Below are 9,968 nucleotides of genomic sequence, written 5' to 3' on the forward strand. Positions count from 1 at the left end.
TAGTTGACTCTTGGTCAACTATTGACTTTTTGGTCAAAACAGTTAACTAAAGTCAACCACTACTCCTAAACGCTAATCCCATTTTCCTCTATTTTCAAGTCATCCCATATCTTTATGTTTCTCCAAAGCATTCAAGTGTCCAAATTTCTCCATGAAGAAACCTTGAGTCATGAACATTGTGTTCCATACCCATTGACCAATGCCAAGTCTTGTCCACTAGCCTTGCAAAATTCACATACACAATGAGGAAAAAACCACACACAATGCATTTGGGACTCATCCAAAAAATTTCATGTAATCAGGTTACCTAAAATCATGTAATTAGGTTATCTAGAGGCAAAATATCGAGTTGGTAACCAATTACCCATAATCATATAATCAGTTACATCTGTGTTGCCTAACCTCATTACACACACCAGTATACCAATTTTCGTGTTGGTAACTAATGACCTAATATCAGCTAATCGTTTACACCTGAACTAGTAGCTAAAAAACGTCCTTTTCCAGCCTTCATTGTAGTGCCATTCCAACACAAACCAATTTCAATAACAATACACATAACACACCAATTCAAAACCAATGACATGATACATCAACACATAGCATTCATATTTTAAACCAAAGCATTCCTAAACTAACATTCATCAATACTTGAACTACACTTACTCATCCCAATCCTAACATCATGCCGAGCTAAATTCCATAACAATCCCCACATTCAACGCTTCAATAACAGTTCCAGCTAACAACTTAACAATTCACTAACACTATTAACTCATGCAACCAATTTCCTCATTAAATCCATTAACATTAACTGCTGCCCAAACCTCTAACCACCATTTCCCGGAAAACTGACCTAAATAGTTGGAAAATCCACCTATATAAGCTCACCACAGTCTTCAATCATCAACAATAATCATAATAACCAATCACCCAAACTCAAAATCTCTACTCCCTCAATTCATCTCTTTCACCTCACACCAAAGCTCTAAAACACCATCGTTGGAGCAAGTCTCACCTTGAAGCTTGCCACAAATTGAGCTAAGACGTCTACACTAAATTACTACACCTTGATCCTGCTACATTCAATACATAATCAACAACAACAATAACAATTTTTCACTTCAGAATTCTACATAGTCGATTCTTAAGAATACGAAGTTTGTTATAGAAGAAGTAGTTTGAATGATCAAAGTAGCATACCTATGGTTTTCTTCATCTTCATCACCTTCATATTTCAACAATTTCCAAGGAAATCCTTCATCTTCATCACCTTGAATTTTTTACTTCCTCTTTTTGCTTGAATATTGATACCAAAATGTATCTCTTGTAATGGATAATCAAAGCCCCAAGGTTTGGTGGATTGATTCTTCTCCTCTATCATTTAATTTTTGTTTTAAAGGTTAGGTTTCATTACTTTCTTGATGCAATTTTGAAAATTGATTGAGTGTTTGGAATGAATTGACGGGAGATTAAGAAAGAGGAGGTTGAGAGGAATAAATTGGTCTTGATATTTGGTTATTCCAACCAACTCAGCCGCCTCTTGTGCAATGGAGTAAAAATTCCAGTGGAGGTGCTCTTGAGAGAAAGATGACATGAACATGGTGTGTAGAAGAAAGAATGATTGTTTCTGAATCCCCCCTGCCTTTTTTGGATTGGTCTTAGGGACACAAGTCCATAGTGCTTTGCATCCATACACCCCTGTTTTGCTTAGGATACTTATGTTGAACCCAACAACAATACCTTGTGTTTGGGCCTTATCTATTATGCCTAAAACATTTTTTTCAAGGCTGCACACCCACTGGTTTATCCACCCCTGCAGAATTAATTGACATTCTGTTAATTATTGTTTTTAATTCTTTTGTCACCTTTTTCTACCATTTTTTAGCTCATGCCTGTACACATATAAAATGGTTAGTTTAATTAGGATAGACTATATTTTTAGAATTTAATTGAATTTAGTTTTAGCGTTTAGCTCTTTAACTTTCAATTTGAATTAATTAGAGATTAGGTCATTTGCCTCTACTCTTGACTGCATTTATGAATTATAATTGTGGATTGTTTGCTTGAATGATTTTTGCCTCTTGAATGATTCATGTATGCTTATGTTTTAATTTTGTATGATGTATGATTATCCCCCATTTGGGGAAAATGTACCCCACTCCTATAAACGTGTAATAATTTTATCGCTTTCCACACTCATCCATTAACTTAAAAATAATCAAAAGCGAGTTAAAAAGAACCTTTTCCAAAGAACAAAAATAAACTTGATCCAACATCAAGTGTTTTTTCTAAATCAAATTTAATTGAATGCAACATGAGTGGTTGATCCAACATCAAGAATCTCTTCCACTTAATTCACAATTGTCATATTCAACCTTAAACACTTGATCAAACGTCAAGTCATTTTCAAAACATTTTACAATAAACCGAATAAAAAAAGGATGGGGTGTACGTACTTGTCCACACCATTTCTCAAGTACTTGGATTGTTGGTCATGCTTAGCTTGTGGCCCAATACTTGTCTTCCACTAAAAACACTTAAAAATAAACGAGTTAATATGGTCCTCATGGGAAAAAAAAGAGAGGTCAGGATGCAATTGTCCTTTCAGCTCCTGAGTATTCTGATTTCTGGCCATACTTAGCTTATGGTTAGATGTTTATCTCCCTCTAAGTACCAACAATTAAAATTGACTCACAAATTTCATAAACAAAATCTTTTGGGATGAAAAAGAGAGGTCATGATACACTTGTTCTTTCAGCTACCAAGTACTTGGATTGTCGTCCATACTTAGCTTGTAGTCGGATACTTGTTTCCCACTTAAAATCAATCACAACCAATCAAATTCACTTTTTACGCCTTAGAGCATTCAAAAACATTTTAAAAAGGACATGTTATTTCCATTTTAACGCAATACAAATAACTCTTAAGCCACTTATACACGAGCGTCGCTACCGAGGTTTCACGATAACGAAACCAGGACTAAAGAAATGCCAAAGAGAGGCAAAATTAGAAGAGCTGCCATCAAATTTTATTTGTGTGCCTCTATCAGAGAGACTAGGGGAAATAGTCGATAAAACCCTCAAGAAGATACGCGCACAGGAGGCGCGAAAAGGGAATAAGGAACCGGTCTCGCAACCAAGATTTGGGTTCGGAAGTCGATTATGCAAATGAAAGGTATTAACACCCCTCACGTCTATGGTACTCCATGGGAACCATTTGGGTTGTTTTACATACATGAGGATTTATATCATTATTGTTTTATTTTTCAAAAGATTGTGTGAAAGAGGGGGTGCTTTTGTTACTATAATGCTCGCCAAGGATTGGGGCCCTTGTGCCTACGTGTCACTCATTCGTGGATGAGGAATCAGAGCTCCGTAGTTCGGAGTAGAAAATATTGTGTGTTGGTTGATTTTAACTTTGAGAAAAGGGTTTTTAGGATGATGCCCTAAGGCGCAAACATGATTTTGATGAGTTGTATTATTTTTTACCTTGAATAAGGGTTTTATGAAAAGAATGTTTGTGGTTATATCGTACTAAAGTCTATGGGCGGAGGTAATTATTCTAGACAACAAGCCAAGCGTCTTGCGTTCAAAATAATCTAAGTAATGGTAGAAATGCTCCATTATTGCTCATTCTCCACCATTTAAGGCTCGTGGCGCACAATAATAATTGTAATTATATTGTATTTTGAATTTGATTATGAAAATTCCACTTGATGTTGAATCAAGGGTTTGTTTATTTTATTATGAAATTTGGGTAATGCAACATGCATGCAAAGTAACCAACAAGAAAATATAGGGTCTCATTGTAAGGTAGTCCAAGAAAAAACATTGTGTGTGCAAAAGTGACATAAGCTAAACAAAGGATAATGGTCTTATAAACATGTCCCCATAAGGTGGTGCCATGATGTCATTCTTACAATATGAATGTAAGTTACAGATGAAAATCCAATGTTAAAAGAGTATTACAAAGATATTAAAAAGGCCTTCAAGCAAAGGTATTAAGATGAAATCCTCTAAGTCCAAGTTCATTAAGAGTGGAGTAAATATTTTTGGTCTTATCATTCTATCATGCTTTTTTTCTTTTGTTTTTAATGTATGATGACAATAAAATAAATAACAAGTAAATAAACATGTATTATGAGTTTATACAATGATGATGGTAATGAATGCTTGAATGTAAATAGAAAATAAAATAAAGTGCAATAATATAAATGTTAGAAGTTAGGAGTTAGTGGTTAATGGAATAACAATAAGCAAATGTATTAGCAAGTTAACATAAAGAATATGGTTTCATCTATGCATCAAATAACTCAAGTATGGTTGAAATAGAGGCAACCTATCAATGCCTCAAAGTATCATGAATGATCCATTGATCAATCATTAATAGGTTTGAAACATTGAATATTTTATGAACTCTAAACAACCATAATCATGACCTAATAGATTTCATGAACCAAACACATATAACAATAAGTCAACAAAAAAAAAATGATAACAATAACAAAGTTTGACTAAAAAATGGTGAATAAAAGGGTAGTAAGAGCAAAATTCCCAAGAAAAAGTGTGTAAACCAGACTTGCTCATTTTTTACAAACTTGACTCTAAACTAAAAAAAAACGAAAAACCAGCCATTTCCAACACAAAAACATAACCAAAAATGTTAAAAGGTTTAAGCTATAATCATTACCAAAAAATATGGGGAAAAAACTAGGTTGTTATGGTGTTGAGCTTGAATGTAAGGCAATAGATTTTGGTTGGAGGTGCTTATGGTGGAAACTTAGTGAAGGATATGATTTGTGAGTGTTAGAGAATGGAAGGTTTTGAGAAAAAAAATGAAGTAGGTGATAACACGAAATTATATCATATTTTAGGACTTAATTCAATTAAATTTTATTATTATTTATTTCAGTTCACTTCATTTTATTAGATATTACGCGGTATTTTCTTCCTATTTGTCTCAGGTGGCTTATTTTGAAGTACAAGTAAAAATGGAAGAAAAGGAGGTGCAAAAAGGAGAGAAAATGAACCAAATGTCAAAGCCCAGCCCAAAGCACAAAACGCAGGTGCCGTGCATGTGACGGACGTCACAGAGGCTGTGACGAGCGTCACGCCTTGCACACTCCTGTGACGGACGTCACACATGGTGTGACGAACGTCACACCATTCCCCTACATTTTTGGCGCAAGGAACGCCTCAGAGACGTTGAGGGAGTATTGAGCCCTATATCCACGCCCAACTTTTATGCACGTTAAAGACCTTTTTGGAAGCGGAAGCGGTTACTCAAGCATCAATATAAATAGCCACTTGCAAAACCTAAAAGGGCCCCGAAGCTTTTCCACATTTTTTCCTTTGCCGTTTTCGCTTTTGCATATTTTCTTTTTCAGCAACTTAAGCATTATTGTTTCTTTATTATTTTTACGAGTTCTACACTATTTCCCTTGCAATTTCTATTTTCCTTTTTAGCATTTAGTTAATTCTTTTCGCACAATAGTTTCTACACCGGAAACTATTGTGTACCTTTTTACCGGATCTAACCTTACGTTAGAATCTAGTTTTTATTTCCTTCGTTTTAATTTGTTGTGTAATTGAAGAATCCAAGAACAAATCCTACCAGCTTGTGGTGGAGTGTTCAAGACTATTGTTTAACTCATTCAGGTTCTTTAATTATTATTTAATGCTTTGTTTTATTATTTATTTATATTATCTGCCTGGGATGAGTCTGTTTATGCATGATAAGTATTTTAGTTTGTTTAGCATGTCTGGCTAATTCGCTTAGATATCGGTATGTAAAGTAAGCGGAATAAGGAATCGAAACTAAGTCGGTTTAATCTAATTTAAAATTAAAATCACTCTTTTTACGGTCTCAATTTACAGGTTTAATAACAAAAGTTTTTACGAAAGAAAAAGACATAAAGAAGTTAAAATCAATAGAGCGAGAGTTTGAGGTTTTAACTGGACAGTGTAAATTAGACATTAATTCTAGATCAGGGCGAGAGCAAGTTTTAGAGTTAATTAAATTCCGATCTTTTCCAAAAAGTATTTTTAAAGATTGAATGTGAGGACGAGAGTTAAGCATTCGAATTTAATTATATAACCTAAGTCAACAGAGCGAGAGTTTGAGATAAGGGTGTTTAAACGGTCAGTGTTTTCTTGAAAAGAGTTTCTATGGACTGTATTGCTTTCAAAAAATGGTTTTTGACTTAATTATAAGTGACAGCTACATTAACATAAAATCATGGTTTATTCAACAGAGCGAGAGTTTGAGATAAAACTTTTAATCAATAAAGTCAACTGAAAAGATTTATTTTAAAGCCAAGAAACCGACGAAGAATTGATTCCCTAATTACGACGAACTACATACCGATATCCACTTTATTAATATTTAATCTAGATCTTAGTTCAGTTTTTAGCTTTTCCCCCAAATAATCAACCATAAACCACCTTAGCTTTACGAAGTAACCTTAGATAACGGTATATCGATTCATAAGTCCCTGTGGGATCGATATCTTTTAAAACTACGCGATAGAACTGTGCACTTGCAGTTTGTACCCCAATTCGACTCATAAAGTCGAGCGATCAAGTTTTTGGCGCCGTTGCTGGGGACTTTTATTTAATCGATATCGTAACTCTTCCGTTACGCTGTAGAGACTAAGGTTTCTTTTTCTTCTATTCTTTCTTTCGTTGATTTGTATGCCACGCACTCGCCCACAAGGCGAACCGCTCTATTTACGAATCAACGATATCGAACTATATCTCCGAGTCCTACGACGAATTCGGGAATATCGTGCTGCAAACAATCTCCCTCCTGTAGAACTTCCTGATCTCAAAAACATTTTTCCTTCGATAATCGAGATGGCAGAACCAGCTCGTGCTCTTAGAGATTACGCCGCTCCATCGCAAGATGAACCGCATTCAAGTATTGCTCCGCCCGCAATCGAAGCAAACAACTTCGAACTTAAACCTTCGCTGTTGCAGGCTGTGCAACAGAACCAATTCTCTGGAAATCCTACCGAGGATCCAAACCTTCATTTATCCGTATTTGTCCAATACGCTGATACTGTTAAAGCTAATGGTGTCACTTCGGAGGCAATTCGACTTCGTCTTTTTCCTTTCTCTTTAAGAGATAGCGCTAGAAGATGGCTTCAGTATCTCCCTTCAAACTCTGTCACCACATGGAACGAGTTGAAGAAAGTTTTTCTTGCCCGATACTTTCCGCCAAGCAAAACAGCTATGTTAAGAGCCCAGATAAACGGATTTAAACAGAAAGACAACGAGTCTCTTTTCGAAGCATGGGAAAGATACAAAGACATGATGAGACTTTGCCCACACCATGGTTTGGAAGACTGGTTAGTAATTCACACATTTTATAATGGTCTCTTGTACAACACAAGGTTAACAATAGACGCCGCTGCAGGTGGTGCACTAATGAACAAACCTTATGCTGATGCTTACCAGCTTATCGAGAGCATGGCCCAAAACCACTATCAGTGGGGAACCGAACGAACAATGGTGGAAAAACCTCAAACGAAAACTGGCATGTACGAGATAAGTAACCTTGATCACGTTAATGCAAAAGTGGATGCTCTGGTCCAGAAAATTGAAAGTTTAAATGTATCGCCTCCAACCGCCGTGGTTGCTATAACTCAGAATTGCGAGGTCTGTGGAATCCAAGGTCACACCCCTACGGATTGTCAACTCTTGACAGAAATCCAAGCAGAGCAAGTGAACTATGCTCAAGGAAGCCCCTACTCGCATACCTATAACTCAAATTGGAAGAACCATCCAAACTTTTCATATAAGAGTAATAATGCTTTGTACGCACCTGGACAATCTCCAAATCAAGCCCCAGCTATACCTCCAGGATATCAGAAACCGAACCCATCCATGCCTAACAATAACGCCCCTAGGAAATCCAACTTGGAAATCATGATGGAAAACTTTATAGCTTCCCAACAACAAACCAATAAAGATTTCTTAAACCAGAATGTACACACTGGCGAACAACTTAAACAACTAGCAAGCAAAGTAGATGCCCTGGCTACCCATAACAAAATGCTGGAAACACAAATATCACAAGTAGCTCAACAACAAGCACCTACTGCTGCCCCAACTGGTACATTCCCTTGACAACCCCAACCTAACCCGAGAAGCCACGCTCATGCAATTATATTAAGAAGTGGAACGGAAGTGGAAGGACCATCTGATCCAAGGATAGAAAACCAAAACCCTAAGAAATCAACTGAGGAAAGTGAACCTAAGGAAAAGGAAGAGAGTAATAAGGAAACCCTAGAAAAGAAGGAACCTTATGTACCTCCACCACCTTACAAACCACCTATCCCTTACCCTCAAAGGCTTGTTAAAACCAAAGATGCGGGCCAATTTAGAAAATTTGTTGATCTCCTTAAACAATTAAACGTTACAATTCCGTTCACCGAAGCTATTACGCAGATGCCCTCATATGCTAAATTCTTAAAAGAAATTCTTTCTAATAAGAGGAAACTTGAAGATAGCGAAACCGTTACACTCCCTGCCGAATGTAGCGCTATAATCCAAAACATGCCTCCTAAACTCAAGGATCCGGGTAGTTTCTCTATACCCTGTCACATAGGAAAATTTGTCATCGACAAAGCCTTATGCGATTTAGGAGCCGGAATTAGCGTTATGCATTTATCCATATGTAAGAAACTGGAAATGGGAGAATTAAGACCGACCAAAATGTCTGTGCAACTAGCAGATCGTTCCATCAAATATCCTGTAGGAATTCTTGAAAACGTTCCCGTACGCATAGGTCAATTCTACATTCCAACTGATTTTACAATTATGGACATTAGAGAAGATGATATTACACCCATTATACTGGGAATACCGTTTTTAGCAACTGCCGGTGCAATCATAGACGTAAAACGAGGACGACTCACCTTCGAAGTAGTGAAGAGAAAATTGAGTTCATTCATTCCCAATTCTTGAAAGCACCTGCAATAGAAGATACATGTTACTTCATGGATATCATCGATGAATGCATAAAAGAAGCAGAATTAGGAGAAGACAAATCATCAGACTATCTTTTAAAAGACAAATCTAACCAATGTTTAGCGATAACACCGGACCCCACGCAATGTCTTAACAAACCAACCCTTGACCTGAAAACACTTCCCAAAAATCTGAGATATGAATTCCTAGACTTAGAACTTGAACGGCCTGTGATAGTTAATGCAGACCTAGGAAGACTCGAAACAGAAAAACTCCTACATATCTTAAGAAAGTATCCAACCGCACTAGGTTACCACATCACCGATCTTAAAGGAATAAGTCCTTCTATTTGTATGCACCGCATCATGCTAGAAGAAGACTGTAAAACCTCTAGGGAACACCAGAGGAGACTAAATCCGATCCTGAGTGAGGTAGTAAAGAAGGAAATAACCAAGTTATTAGAAGCAGGTATTATATATCCTATATCTGATAGAAAATGGGTTAGTCCTGTACACGTAGTACCAAAGAAAGGAGGCATAACCGTTATTGAAAACGAAAAAGGGGAAACTATAACTAAACGAATCGAATCGGGATGGAGAATGTGCATTGACTATAGGAAACTAAACAAAGCAACCCGAAAAGATCATTTCCCTTTACCATTCATTGACCAGATGTTAGAACGATTAGCAAAACATTCGCATTTCTGTTATCTAGACGGTTATTCAGGCTTCTTTCAAATACCAATTCACCCTGATGACCAAGAAAAGACAACGTTCACGTGCCCTTTTGGTACCTTCGCTTATAGACGAATGTCGTTTGGCCTGTGTAATGCTCCTGCAACCTTTCAAAGATGCATGATGGCAATTTTCGCCGACTTTCTCGAAAACATCATGGAAGTATTTATGGATGACTTTTCCGTATACGGACAAAGTTTTGAAGAATGCCTTGAAAACCTAGAAAGAGTTCTTGAGCGATGTGTAAAAGTAAACTTAG

The 9,968-nt window shown here is 36.6% G+C and overlaps 1 pseudogene; it reads right to left on the bottom strand.

Moving 5' to 3' along the window:
- Positions 1-7,242: 7,242 nt before the first annotated feature.
- On the bottom strand, positions 7,243-7,342 carry LOC127099074 (uncharacterized; annotated as a pseudogene).
- Positions 7,343-9,968: the final 2,626 nt, after the last annotated feature.

Source organism: Lathyrus oleraceus, chromosome 6, assembly GCF_024323335.1.
Source record: "Lathyrus oleraceus cultivar Zhongwan6 chromosome 6, CAAS_Psat_ZW6_1.0, whole genome shotgun sequence".
Taxonomy (NCBI): Eukaryota; Viridiplantae; Streptophyta; class Magnoliopsida; order Fabales; family Fabaceae; genus Lathyrus; species Lathyrus oleraceus.